The sequence below is a fragment of the Mixophyes fleayi genome, chromosome 4, assembly GCF_038048845.1.
Source record: "Mixophyes fleayi isolate aMixFle1 chromosome 4, aMixFle1.hap1, whole genome shotgun sequence".
Classification (NCBI taxonomy): Eukaryota; Metazoa; Chordata; class Amphibia; order Anura; family Limnodynastidae; genus Mixophyes; species Mixophyes fleayi.
The window spans coordinates 331060456-331074920 of record NC_134405.1 but is presented as its reverse complement, the minus strand read 5'-3'; the positions used below and the strand labels follow the sequence as shown (position 1 = coordinate 331074920).

Below are 14465 nucleotides of genomic sequence, written 5' to 3'. Positions count from 1 at the left end.
AAGTGGGCGTTTCTGGGTGGACAAGGGTGGGGTTTGGGTGGATCAGAGCTGGGCTTATTTTGTCCCGATTCCGCATGACTAAATGTTTCCAAGTATGCTAATGTAATAAAAACATTAAAAGTATACAAAAGTGACGAAACATAAAAATAATGTCTCCTCACTGATATGATTAATTCACAAAGTTAACATGTGCAGTATTTTTGGAGAAAAAAATGAAAGGTGTAAACAAATGATGAGTGTGGTTCTAAGGGAGGTGGATGTGCACATTGAAGTGCTCTTTTGGTGGACAATTAGGTGCACTTGTGTAAATAAAAAAGTAGGTTTGTAGTTCATAAATCCATTACTTGGATTGTTTAGTCCGGCTAGTGCTGCCATCTAGTGTTGATTGTTCCACTTGAGACTTGCAGTAAACAGTAGTTTGCAGACTTGGAATAAAAATTGTGAAGGACTAAATAGAGATACAGTATTATATTTTAATGGGTTTTAACTCTAGATATACTGCAGTTTTTACTAAAGGCCAAACTTCCAGTAAATCGGCCGACCACCGCTATGCAGATCGCCGTCCTGATTTATACAATGATCAAAATATAAGCAGCCAGATTTACTAAGCTGCTGTTTGACAAACCGCCAGGAAAGCCGCCAGCAAAATAGCTAAAACAAACGAGGGTGAGATTGCTCAGCTGTGTGAGCCGTTCAGAGCATAAGAGGAGGCACCGTTGACTTGAGAATTACGGGGGCAGTCATTATTGTTTAAAGGGCAAAAAAAATTAAAATTAACTTATTATTATTATGTTATGGGTATAATATGCAGTGCCTCATGTGTACATCAAAAATAACTAGCAATAAAATTTCCCCTTAATATATTTATATACTGAAATATTAGCCTCATAATATAATACAATAATATTGCCCCTTTAATATGCTAAAAAAAAAAAAAAATGAGCCCCCATTAGTTCATTTTAAATTTATTTTACTCCTTAATCAAATAATGTTCTTTTACATTAAGTGGACGGCCTGGTCCGTGTTTGTTGTTTACCTGGGGAATATCAGGCCTTGTTGAAGACTGGAATAAAGGAGACCACTAACCGGTATTAGCACTACTGAACTAGCAGGTGCGGAGTCTAACGTACCCCTGGTGTCCGCCAGGGACCCCCGCAAGGAGGTTTGGACTTCGATGCACAGGGCACGCAGGTCGCGGTCCTACTAACCAGTTGCCGGTGTAGTGATAGAAGGGTCAGACGGTCCAGGTCAAGCCAATCGGGAATGCAAGGTACAAAAGGAGAATCCAGAAGGGTAGTCAAACAAGCCAAGGTCGCAGGAACAATATGGGACAGGCAGATAGTATGATGGTCTACAAGCCGGGTCACAACAGGAGAGCGGATACACAGGAGAATGGTCAGGTGAGCTGGGTCACAACAGGAACAAAAACAACTGGAATGCTGGAGACAGGAACCTGTTACTTTGGCACCCTAATGGCACCAGAGCCAGGTTAAAATAGAGGTAGCTGGAAGGAGATTGGAGAACCAGGAAGAGGCATTCTACGTGACAGGTAGCGCAGAGCAGGGCGATTGCGCCCGACGAGTGGTTTGGGCAACCATGTAATTCACTGAAACAGTATTAGCATACTTGCCTACTCTCCCGGAATTCCATGGACTCCCGGAAGAGTAGGCACAAAGCTCCCGCATTTGCCAAAATTCACTGCAGTGAATAGAGAGGGTGGGGCTTAATCGCGTCATTAAGCTCCGCCCCTCCATTCAATACTGTGAATTTCGCCTTTTATGGTGGTGATGCGGCAATGTCATCACGCCCTCCTACCCCATGTCACATGACTTCTCCCCTTAAAAGTTGGCATGTATGAGTATTGGTCCTACAGGGTCCCATAGCTGGCTAGTACCACCCAGTCCCAATGTCTGGATTATTTAAATAATTATATGGTATTGTCATTCTTAATAGGTTGACAAATTGCTTAGAGAACCACAGGCACGGCCAGCCCCCTTCTGCCTTGGCATCTCCTTTTCTCCCCTGCCCACCTCTTACTCACTGGTTGACAGGCAGTAATTACAGCCAATCACAGGTATGGAAATGCTGGAAAAATATCAGATAATTTAATTGATCAAAAACCTGATAAACCCAGATCTAAAAGGACAAATGAGGAAAAACTTGACACCTGGTAACCTAATACCTAGAGTAATACAGAAGGAGCTCCGCCGTAGCTCCACCCACTGCTTCATCCTGTTGGCTGACAGTTCAACCAATTACATTAGAAGGAGTTTGTAGAGAGGTGCGCCAATAATAAAATATAAACATTATAAAAATTATTATGCATAACACTGTGGCAGAAATTCTGTATAGAAAAATACATTTATTGAATCAAAATAATAAATAATGCCAACACAAGTGCAGAGAGATTATTATAGCAAAAGATATCTAATAAAAACAAAATAAAAAGTATATACTCTAAATAAAAAGGTAAATGACATAATCCTGAGCACGGTCAGTGTAAGTGCTAATATATCGCATATGAATGATTAAATCCACTATTGGGTGGGTGACCAGCCCACTCCTAATTTATGTTCATAAACAGCTGTGTAAAAAAACAGTCTATAATTATAAGTAGTGTGATATCAGATACAGAGTTACCTCGGTCTTGGGTAAAAGGTAGTATAAACTTTGGTAGTGACTGATAGGGAGAGTCCATCCCCTTTCTCAGTATCAGCTCAGCCCAAATTCAAATCCACAGCCCAGCTTGATCTTTATATAGAAAATAGTACAGGTTTGGCTGTTAGGGAGAAAACGTCCCCTATATTTATAAATAAGTTCAGCCCAAATGGAATCCACAATCCAGTTGATTTATAGTTGTGTGGGTTGCAAAGATGATAGACTCTCCCAATCGTAGTGTATAAATAACTTGTTCCCTTCAGTTAAATTGGAAAGGACTGAGGAATATAAAGTCCAATATTAAAAGTAGCAACGGTGAAGCAGTCAACGCGTTTCGTCAGAAACAAATGACTTTCTAGAGATAGCTCCACCCTCTATTCTGAGCCCATTTATAGTGAAAACCACTTGTAATTAGCAACCACGGCTGTGTGACTGTTTATCATCTATTGTTATTATTTATAAAACATAATAATGCTTATTGATACATGATATAATATATACCACCACTAGATATATAGTTGTGCATATACAGTAAAAAATAAAGCATATATGTACAAAAATATAATGTGATAGGAGAGGCTGAAGAGAGGGCAAAAATCTCAACTAAAACAAAAGGGTGTGTACTGTTAAAACATACAACACTATAGGAATGTACAATATCAGAAGTTCCACATTACCTCTAGAGCCAGGGGCGCACGCAGGGGGGGGGTTTCTGGCTCTCCAGAAACCCTACCCCTCCGCTAGCGAAGTGCCCCACATAGCGGCACTGTACTATATAGCAGCCGCGGCGCTGTCAAAGAAGCATCCGCCGCGGTGCTGTATTGTATACAGCACCACATGGGATGCTTGTTTGACAGCGCCGCGGCTGCTATATAGTACAGTGCTGCCGAAACTTCGCATGTGCGGGCGCAGCAGCTCTCTCGCGTGGGTTTTTTTTTTTTTGGGGGGGGGGGGTTTACTCCCGCTTCCCTAACAATCCTGCGTGCGCCCCTGAGAGCAGAATACACATAACATTATAAGAGACACATAATAAAGGAGTCTGAATAGAATATATATGTAATAAACTAATATACTGTGCATAAGACTGTTGAGCCTCAGTGGAAGATGGATGAAGTAGTTATATGTAATAGTGTCTTATCATTGAAAACAAACAGAAATGAATAAAAATATAAAAATAAGAGTACACATACAAGGATATTGTATAAAACTATAAAGAATAAAAATAATAAAATAGGGTGACAACAGAGAAATAAAATGAAAAATAATAATAAAATAAAGATAAAAATAATAATAAAAGGATGAAAATAATAAATAATAAAAGAAATGAATAATGATACAGGGTATAAAAAATACTTGAAATTGAATTCCATAGTTTCATTCAGACCCTCAGGGGTTAAGGTACACAGTTTGAACATCCCATAAAATATTCACATACATTACCCTCTCTGTGATATCATTAGTCTCTGCTGGCAATTCAATTAGTGGCGAGGTTCCATAGTAGCCTCGCACGTTATGTTTTTGCGGTATGTGAGTGTAATGATCTTCGCAAATTGCTATTATGGTGATTACTCCCAGCTCCTGACTCTCACAGATATCTTTATACAACCAATCCCTACCCATAATGCAGCATGAAGGGGCTCAGTGAAGGTGGCAGTGACGGTGTATAAGTGTCTGATCGGGTCACACAGAGAATAAAAGGACAGCTGTCCAGCCTCACAATCCAGACATTTCCTGAATCTATCATATGAAATATTGTCAGGTAACCTGATATCTTTCCTGTCATGTCTCACAAAATACTGATTAATATACCGCCACAAACCCCAGGACTTTATACCCAATAAATGACTGATATCCTTCCCTGTTAATACTGGGATAACACATCCCTACCCCCCAGTTCCCTGATTTACTGACCTCCACTTCCCAGTAATGTCACCCTGAGGAAAATCTCCTGGTGCTTATTACCTGATTACACTGAAATTTCTCTGGTGTTTCTGAACGTTTCTGGTATATATCTGACCAGGATGCAGTTTTCCTGTCACCTGATATATGTATATTATTACCAGCAGTGTTTACATCCAGTAATATGTCTGTAGCTTCCTGCACATAGATCCATATATTTATACCTGTTATTGTATCAGATAATGTAGGTAATGTCTCTGTGATTAGACCCACATCCAGACCTCCTACATCATGGACCTGGTCATCATGTCTCGCTCTGTCCTCAGTATTACACAATTCACTTGTGTCTGGTTCCTGTAAGACAGTCACTGGATCAGACATGTTACACAGCTCCTCAATGTGACGCATCTTCCTGCACAGTTTGTATTTTTTTATTTCCAGCTGCTGGATCAGATCCGAGACTGAGAGTGAAACGCTCTCTTCCTGCCTGGAGATCTCACTCAGGACTCTCTTCTCTAGTTCTTTTAGCTGTCTTCTGCTATCTCTAAACAGGGCAGTGACTCTCTCTGTTACATCATCTGCTTTTTCCTCATCTTCAGTCATGCGCTCCTCCAGATGCTGGACTCTTTTCTCTGTCTCCTCTCTTTTTCTGGTCAGTTTCTGCAGAACATTTCTCAGTTTCTCCTTCTTCTTCTCAGAAGCCTCATCCAGCATCTCCACATGGTGTCCGCGGTGTAGTAATACTCCAGGATCTTCTTATGGACGGAGCATTTCCTGTTCCCCAGGGAAGTGGTGGGATCAGATAAGATGTGTTCTGCTGACTTGCTGTGTACTCTCAGGTGTTTATCACACAGAGAAGCCTCACAATGCAGACAGGATTTAGCAGCAGGTACAGGAGAGTGAATACAGTAAGTGCAGAAGATGTCAGTCTCCTCCTGATCTGGCTGAGTAGACAGAAATCTTCCCACTATGTTACACAGAGGAATGTTCCTTATCAGTGCAGGACGCTCCTGACACTCTGCTCTGCATTCAGGACAGGTATAAACTCCAGACCCCTCCTGTGTATCCAGCACATGATCAATACAGACCCGGCAGAAGTTGTGTCCACATCTCACTGATACAGGATCTGTATAAATGTTCAGGCAGATGGAACAGTCCAGCTCCTGTGTCTCAGATGAGTAGATGCCATCACTGACAGCAAAGGAATGAAATACCAGTGAAGGACACTTAGATACCAGTGGGTATATGTCATATTTACAGAGAGAGGCTGTGAGTATAAGTAATATTATATTTTTATTTATTTACAGGCTCAGTTACACTAAAGGTGCCCATACAAAGGGCAATCTGACTGCTCTTCCCAACTATCAGATCTCAGATTTCGCTATATGTAAGCTCTCATGAGCCCTGTCTACCCTCTGTATGTACTGTAACAAAGGGAGATATTTAGCTGACAATCTGCAGAGAAAGGCTGCAAACAGAGTTACACATTTGTGCAGCAGTACACCTATTTTAAAGATAAACAGGTGGAGGACATATGTGTGACAAAATAATAGTATGCAGTCTGATTTAACATATATGGATTGAAAGTCTCTTTTTCCCACAGAGGCAGCAGTCTGACAGGGTGTGTCTGCAGTAAGAACAATCAAAGCAGAGATAAGAAGTATCACCTGCCCATCAATCTAGGGCTATGGGAGGAGTATTAAGTATAAAAACCTGCCTGTTTCATTGTTCAGTGTGACCGATGCTGAGTAAGTCAGCAGGTGTCTAGTGAGCTAATCTCTGTTAATTTAGCGTTAGGGTCACCAGAAAGTGTGTGGAGCTTATATGTTGTCTACTACTTTGCCATTCTGACAATAAAGCAATGTAAACAGACAAGAAGTTGTTCGTGTCTGCATCAAGAGAAATGCGCTCGTGTCACAAGTGTTGTCACATGTGCGGATGCTCAGGGAAGCAAGTTTCCGGTACCCAACCCGCATAGACCCGCATAGACATTAACATGGAGGAAGTTTTGGAGAGAGTCTTTGTGGATGTGGCTGTCGCACAGCAAAAGCAACAAGCTCAGGTGCTATGAGTTGCAGAGGAGGAAAATATGAGGCTCTTCAGTAGGGCCAGTGCTAGCATGCCTGTAGCCCCCTGCAAAAAATAAATTTGCGCCCTCCTCTTTTATAAATTATTTGTTCATTCAGTAATGCTTTTTCCTCTTTTAATATAAATCATATTCTAAACTTTCATAAAGAGAGTAATACAAGTAAGTACATTAAATAGCGTACATTCATTGTTCTATGAATAATCTAAATGAAGAATATGCTTTGCAATACAATTTTATATTTTTAGCAAATTAATTTGGTGAGAAGTATAGAAGAGAAAAAATGCGCCCTATGCCCCCTCTTTCGTCACACTTTTGTCTCTTCGTCACACTGTGCCCTCCTCCATCATTCCACTGTGCCCTCCTCTTTTACCCCTCACTGCTTCACCCCTGCAGCACACCCCAATGTTCTACCCCAGCAGCATCACCCCCCACACTGTGCCCTCCAGCATCACCCCCCACAGTTTCACCCCTGCAGCATCACCCCATCACTGTTTCACCCCTGCAGCATTAACCCCACCCCCACTGTGCCCTCCAGCATCATCCTCCTACTGTTTCACACCTGCAGCATCATCCCCCCCACTGTTTCACCCCTGCAGCATCATCCCCCCCACTGTTTCACCCCTGCAGCACACCCCAATGTTCTACCCCAGCAGCATCACCCCCCCCCCACTGTGCCCTCTAGCATCACCTCCCCACACTGTGCCCTCCAGCATCATCTCCCTCAGTTTCACCTCTGCAGCATCACCCCATCACTGTTTCACCCCTGCAGCATCACCCCATCACTGTTTCACCCCTGCAGCATTAACCTCCCCCCCCCCCCCACTGTGCCCTCCAGCATCATGCTCCCACTGTTTCATCCCTGCAGCATCACCCCCACACACATACTGTTTCACCCCTGCAGCATCACTCTCCCTCACTGTTTTGCCCCTGCAGCATCACCCCCCTCACTTTTTCACCCCTTCAGCACCCCCCTCCTCACTGTTTCTCCCCTACAGCATCCACCCCCTCGCTGCATCCCCCCTTCTCAATGTTTCTCCCCTGCAGAAGTCCCGTCGTCATCCCCGCACATTTTCACACTGCCCCCTCTGTTTTTCTTACCTTTATGGTCTTTTCCCTTTTCTCTTCCTCTTCTGTCTTCTTCTCTTCGGCGCCCTTACCTATGTGGATCCTCACTGACAGTGTCAGGGTGTGATGACGTCACTCCCGACACTGTCAGTGAGCAGGGAGCACAGAGGAGGGCGCTGGTGGACAGCAGGGAAGGCAGGAGGGGGAAACGCTTCTTCGGCATGGCGCCCCCTGCCTTGCTTACCCCGCTTACCGCGTTCCACCAGCCCTGCTCTTCAGGCAAGAATTAATCACCAGCTGATGACATAGAAGTGGCGGGCTGGCCAGGGTGTCAGCTAGCCCGATGTCAAATGCGCCCTAAGGGCCCCTGATGAAGTGGGCCCCATTAAACATTAGACAGTATGTTAAAAATGTTAATGACCTTTTAGTAGCTTGAAAATATAACTGAAGTTCCAATATTATTGCTGTATGCAACTAAAATTTACGTTGTATTACTATTTTAATAAAATATTTTTTTGAGGACACTTTATATTTAAGAATATAATAAATAACTCTGAAAAAATAATTCTGATTCAGGTTGTGTGAGGCCGATGCATACGTTGTATAGGCTCGGATCATTACCAGTGCGACTGTGCAATGAAGCTTAGCTGAGAATCCAGCCTGGGATCGTGAAGAGCAGCCGGAGTCAACTTTGTACCGAGCTATTCCATACATTGCAAAGACAGGAAATATTTTTCATTGCGTTGTCCTCAGTTTGGGTCTGCTTCGTCAGCTCTTCACCTCCTGCTTTTGTGTTTTATGGGTTTTATAAAAGGTATGTATTTAATTAATATTTTTTATATATTGTGGCCCTATGCCCTTTCATTTAAATATAATATATTTTCTTTCATTGTATAAAATTAGTACAAAAATACTAGGCAATATTTAAGCTGCAGTCTCAAATAATAATATATACGCATAATGCAAGTTCAATAAATAATGATACCTTTTATTTACTCTACAGTTAAAATGACTGTGATTGTTAAAATTGTTGTTAATAAGAGATGCATCTATAAAACTTATTTCTATTGATGTGGTCTTGCAGCGAGGTCCATTATGTATTTCTAGCAGAAATGATGGTGAGAATATGGATTCCAGCTGCCACAGGTGTAAAATGTGTAGCAGATGCCCATCGTGTGTACTAAAAATTCTGGCATCCAACAGACGTCATGACAAGGCATATGATAACCTTTATGAACTTTATAAAGTCATCTGCACGCTTTTCTCAAGTTCTCAGTTACTCAAGTCCAATGTGAGAGGACATTTTCAACGCTAAAGATCATAAAGACAATGCTAAGAAATTCACTGTCTGAAAGAACTTGGAATCATACATGTTGCTATCCAATGAAAAGGAATTGTTAGATGAATTGGAGTTATTGACAGATTCCCACAATCAGATAGTGAATTCACACAATTGCTCTTAATATAGTGGATAGCATGAAATATGCTTTAGAACTACCTGTTATTGTGTAGACTGTTCAGTACAAGCAAACTATTTATATCCGCCATTTATTTAAAATAAAAAAAATACAAATTCCAATTATAACAATCTGTATTTACATTTAGTATCTACTGTACTACTGTATACTGCCAGTAATATGTATAATATATGTACACTGTAATTACTGAAAAATATACAATTATTTCGCAAAAATTTTAATTGTACCTTTTTTGACATGTATTTTTTTTAAAAATTATTTATTTCTTATAAAAATGAAATGATAGCCTTATAGTTGTGGGTAGGTCCCCTTTGTCTCTGGCAACCAATATTTTTAGACCCAGTCCGTAACTGCTTATGATTGGCTGGCCAGGGAGAAAGGGTGTGCTTTTGATGGCTGAGTGGCAGTCGGCAGTTTGCGGGTGAGTTATATATTTATTTATGGGAAATTTTCTGTGTGTTCTTTTTTCCATTTACACCTCACTAAATAAAGTTAGTTTTTAAAAAGTGGTGAAGTTTTCCATTCAATTGAAGTGTATTTGAAAATTGTGGGCTCTTTGTAGTGCTCGAACCACTGCTGTCAAAGTTGTCCTTCCAGATGTCCCAGACTTGTTTATTACCTTGTTCCCAACAGCACAGGGGCAGGAAGAGCCCCATATTTCAGAGCGTGGATGGGAGGGGAGCACAGAAACAGCATCCTCTCCCCTAGCAGGGCCACCAGACCCAGGCTGACCAGTTTGAGGCTGATTTTACCAACAGCGGGGGATCCCCCATCCTCGTGGTCTCCCTGTTATATTGGATACCAGCTCCGGCTGTCTACTGCTGGGTCTGGATGAGGATTTGGGGATGGGGACATGCTGGTCTTTTTTTTTATTTATTTATTTTACTTTAAACATTGCACTGTACATGGGGACTGTCTACATTACAGGTGGCAACTATATGCGTGAAGTGTGTAATTACATTGTGCCGGGAAATGCACTTCCTTACCAAAGTGCAACATGCAGACCAGGGTCTTATTAAAAGTATAGGACAAATGTTGGGTGAACCAGAATGAAGGAAGATATCCCATACTTGCCGACTTCTGGCAAGGTCTGTCTGGGAGAGGGGCGTGTCTAGAGGGCAGGGGACAAATATGCCGTTTTGTAGCGGGGGCGGGGCCAAAATTATGCGATTTAATGCAAATCTCGTCATTTTAGCTCTGTAATTGCGGGATGCGATTATCTTGCCAGCTCTCCCGAGAGTCCGTGAGACTGACCCGAATTTCGGGAGTCTCCCGGACATTCCGGGACGGTTGGCAAGTATGAGATATCCACACACACAGGCTGATAGCGGTCAGCGCATGACCACATTTACCAACAGCCCAAATAATGAACATAGCACTTCAGTAGGATGATTCCTGGCATCTCGGTCATTATGACTCCCCACATGGCTATACCGCAGCGTGTGGTTAGCATTAGTATTTACCTGTGAGGAGGAAGCATACGGGGGGCGGTGCTATCAGTTGTATCAGTCTCCCAAGAGCACAGGAGATTCAATCACCCAACACAACACGTTCTTGGCATTTTAAGTACAACCTTAGTATATGTATAAGTCAGTTTAAGCTGTATTATACACTTACTGGTATAATCAGAATTTTCACTGTTATTAATAATAATCATACAGATAAAATAATAACAATAGTTATTAATATTATTTATTACATATGTGATTTTGAGAAATAAAATAAGTCTAACACTAATATATAAGTTAGTTACACCGTGGCTGACATATTAATTACACCCAATCACAGATATGGGAAAGCTGCAAAAATATCAGTTAATTTAATTGATCATAAACCCTGATAGACCCAAATCTAAGACCAAGGGGAGATGTGCGGGGAAACTGGACACCTGGTAACCCAACACCTAGAGCAATATAGGAGGAGCTTAGCTGTAGCCCCACCCACTGCTTCATCCTATTATATGTATGTTCCACCAATCAGATTGTCCTCTCAGTAATGTCACCAGTCTCTGGGCGGATTTCTTTTATTATGGTAATTTCTCCCATCTCCGGACTCTCCCAGATATCTTTATACAACCTTCCCGTACACATAATGCAGCATGAAGGGGCTCAGTGAAGGTGGCAGTGACGGTATGTAAGTGTCTGATTGGGTCACACAGAGCATAAAAGGACATCTGTCCAGTCTCATAATCCAGATATATCCTGAATCTACCACAGGGAATATTGTCAGGCCACTGGATCCCTTTATTGTCATGTATCACTGAATACTGATTATTATACCACCTCATACACCAGGACTTGTTATTACCTCCAATGGCTGACTGATCTCCTCTCCTGTCTATACTGGGATAACACATCCCTACCCTCCACCACCCTGATTTACTGACCTCCACTTCCCAGTAATGTCGCCCTGAGGAAAATCTCCCTGTGCTTATTACCTGATTATACTGAAATCTTTCTGGTGTTTCTGGACGTTTCTGGTTTATATCTGACCAGGATGCAGTTTTCATGTCACCTGATATATGTATATTATTACCAGCTGTGTTTACATCCAGTAATATGTCTGTAGCTTTCTGCACATAGATCCCTGTATTTATACCTGTTATTATATCAGATAATGTGTGTATTTTCCCTGAGATGAGACCCACATCTAGATCTCCTACATCATGGACCTGGTCATCATGTCTCTCTCTGTCCTCAGTATCACACAAGTCACCTGTGTCTGGTTCCTGTAAGACAGTCACTGGATCAGTCATGGTACACAGCTCCTCAATGTGACGCATCTTCCTGGACAGCTCGTCCTTCTTTATTTCCAGCTGCTGGATCAGATCAGAGACTGAGAGTGAAACGCTCTCTTCCTGCCTGGAGATCTCACTCAGGACTCTCTTCTCTAGGTCATCCAGCTGTCTCCTGATGTCTCTAAACAGGGCAGTGACTCTCTCTGTTACACCAGCTGCTTTTTCCTGATCTTCTCTCCTGCGCTCTTGCACTCTCTGGACTCTTTTCTCAGTCTCCTGTCTCTTTGTGGTCAGTTTCTGCAGAACATTTCTCAGTTTCTCCTTCTTCTTCTCGGAGGCCTCTTCCAGCATCTCCACATGGTGTCCACGATGTTCTCCGGCCAAACTGCAGGACACACAGATACAGACAGAGTCCTCAGTGCAGTAATACTCCAGGATCTTCTTATGGACGGAGCATTTCCTGTTCCCCAGGGAAGTGCTGGGATCAGATAAGACGTGTTCCACTGACTTGCTGTGTACTCTCAGGTGATTATCACACAGAGAAGCCTCACAATGCAGACAGGATTTAGCAGCAGGTACAGGAGAGTGAATACAGTAAGTACAGAAGATCCCAGTCTCCTGATCTGGCTGAGTAGAGAGAAATCTCCCCACTATGTTACACAGAGGAATGTTTCTGTGAAGTGCAGGACGCTCCTGACACTCTGCTCTGCATTCAGGACAGGTATAAACTCCAGACCCCTCCTGTGTATCCAGCACACGATCTATACAGACCCGGCAGAAGTTGTGTCCACATCTCAGTGATACAGGATCTGTGTAAATGTTCAGGCAGATGGAACAGTCCAGCTCCTGTCTCAGATCAGCAGACGCCATCGCTGACAGCAGCAGAAAGAAATGAAACTGAAAGTCTCTGACACCAGTGGGTGTGTTTCACATAATTATACAGGGCGAGGCTGTGGTAGTTAGTAAGGTTATATCGTTATTTATTTACAGGCTCAGTCACACTATAGGTGACCGTACACAGGACAATCTGGCCACTCTACCTGACTGTCAGATCTCAGATTTTGCTATACATAAACTCCCACATGCAGGACCCTCTCTAACCTCTAACATCTGCACCTTCTACATCAACCTTGTATGTTTTTCGGTGGTTTGTTTTTTGTATTATTTGTTATAGTGAATGTCCGGAACTGTAACGTTTTGTGTCATCTTAAAACTAAACAATAATAATGAAGATGATGATGATGATTCACGTACATATATGTGTTTGGCCAACTCTGAAAGATCCACACATATGGTGCCCGGGCCAACAGTCCAGTTTACAACATTGCACCATTAGTGTGGTCTGACACTGGCAGTATAAATATTCAGATGAGGTCATTTCCTGACCAACATCTAATGATTCTCCTTTACACAAAGATCAGGATAGTCAGTCTCCTCTGGCCCATACACTCTGAGAATTGCTGCCATTTAGGTATAAAATGACCAGAGACAGTCAAAGAATAAAATCAGCAATGATGATGGTGGGATACAGTGTATGACATAGCCATATGGATGAAGATGTCCATCTTGTTTCTGTTACTATATTTATTTATTATATACCTTAATATAAATATAACGTCACATCAGAATAATAATCCAGTTAGGCACAGAATAAATAAATACCTCCCTTATCGATAAAACAATCATATAGAGCAGACCTACCAATTGTCCCTGATCAGGACAGCAGATGGGAAAGTTAGTGGGTACTTCTTGTTCACCGCTGAACGCGACAATTGGTGAACGAGTGACGCATGCACTTCCCACTGGTGTGAACAGAAATGAACGAGAGCTTTGAGGAAAAGTATGGAGCAGTCACGTTCCCTTTCTCAGTTCACAGATCAATATGTTGGGAGGTATGCACAGAGAGACAGCGTCGGACTGGTCTGCCGGGGAGCTAGGGGATCCACCAGTAGGCCCCGACGCTGGTTAGCCCCGCCCCCGCCCGGGTCCATTGTTCGTTCCGAGTGACAGCCAGGTCAGGTGACACTGACAGCACTGCACTGTCATTGAAGTGCAGAGAGCCCAGACGCGACTGCGGCTCTCTACACATGCGCTGTACAGACACAGTCATTGGTAGATGAGTCATGTCACGACTCATCTTGGAAGAAGAACCGCCCACATTGAAGACGTCAAGCCGCCCAGAGAAGTTACTCAAGGAATGCAAGAGCAGCAGGAGTCATTGTTGATAAGGTTAGTAAAGCGCGCAGCGCTGCAGCAGCGAGCAGCCTGTCATATTGGGGGAGAGGGGAGAGAAACAAATGTGGCATGAGAGATGAGGGGCAATAAGGGTATGAGAGATGAGGGGCAATAAGGGTATGAGAGATGAGGGGCCAAAGCAGCATGGCACAGGGTGATGAAGGGGGGGCCAGGAGAAAGGGGGAGCAAAAGTAGCATGGAGGGTGCAGTGTGATCATAAGGAGACACATCATGGTGATGAAGGGACACAGTAATATGTGTGTGATAGCACAGTGGGCTTGTGGCAATGTAATGTGTGTGTGTG

General features: G+C 42.7%; 1 pseudogene; it reads right to left on the bottom strand.

The window, feature by feature from the left end:
* Nucleotides 1–3768: 3768 nt before the first annotated feature.
* On the bottom strand, nucleotides 3769–12803 carry LOC142150845 (E3 ubiquitin/ISG15 ligase TRIM25-like; annotated as a pseudogene).
* Between the last annotated feature and the right edge of the window lie 1662 nt (nucleotides 12804–14465).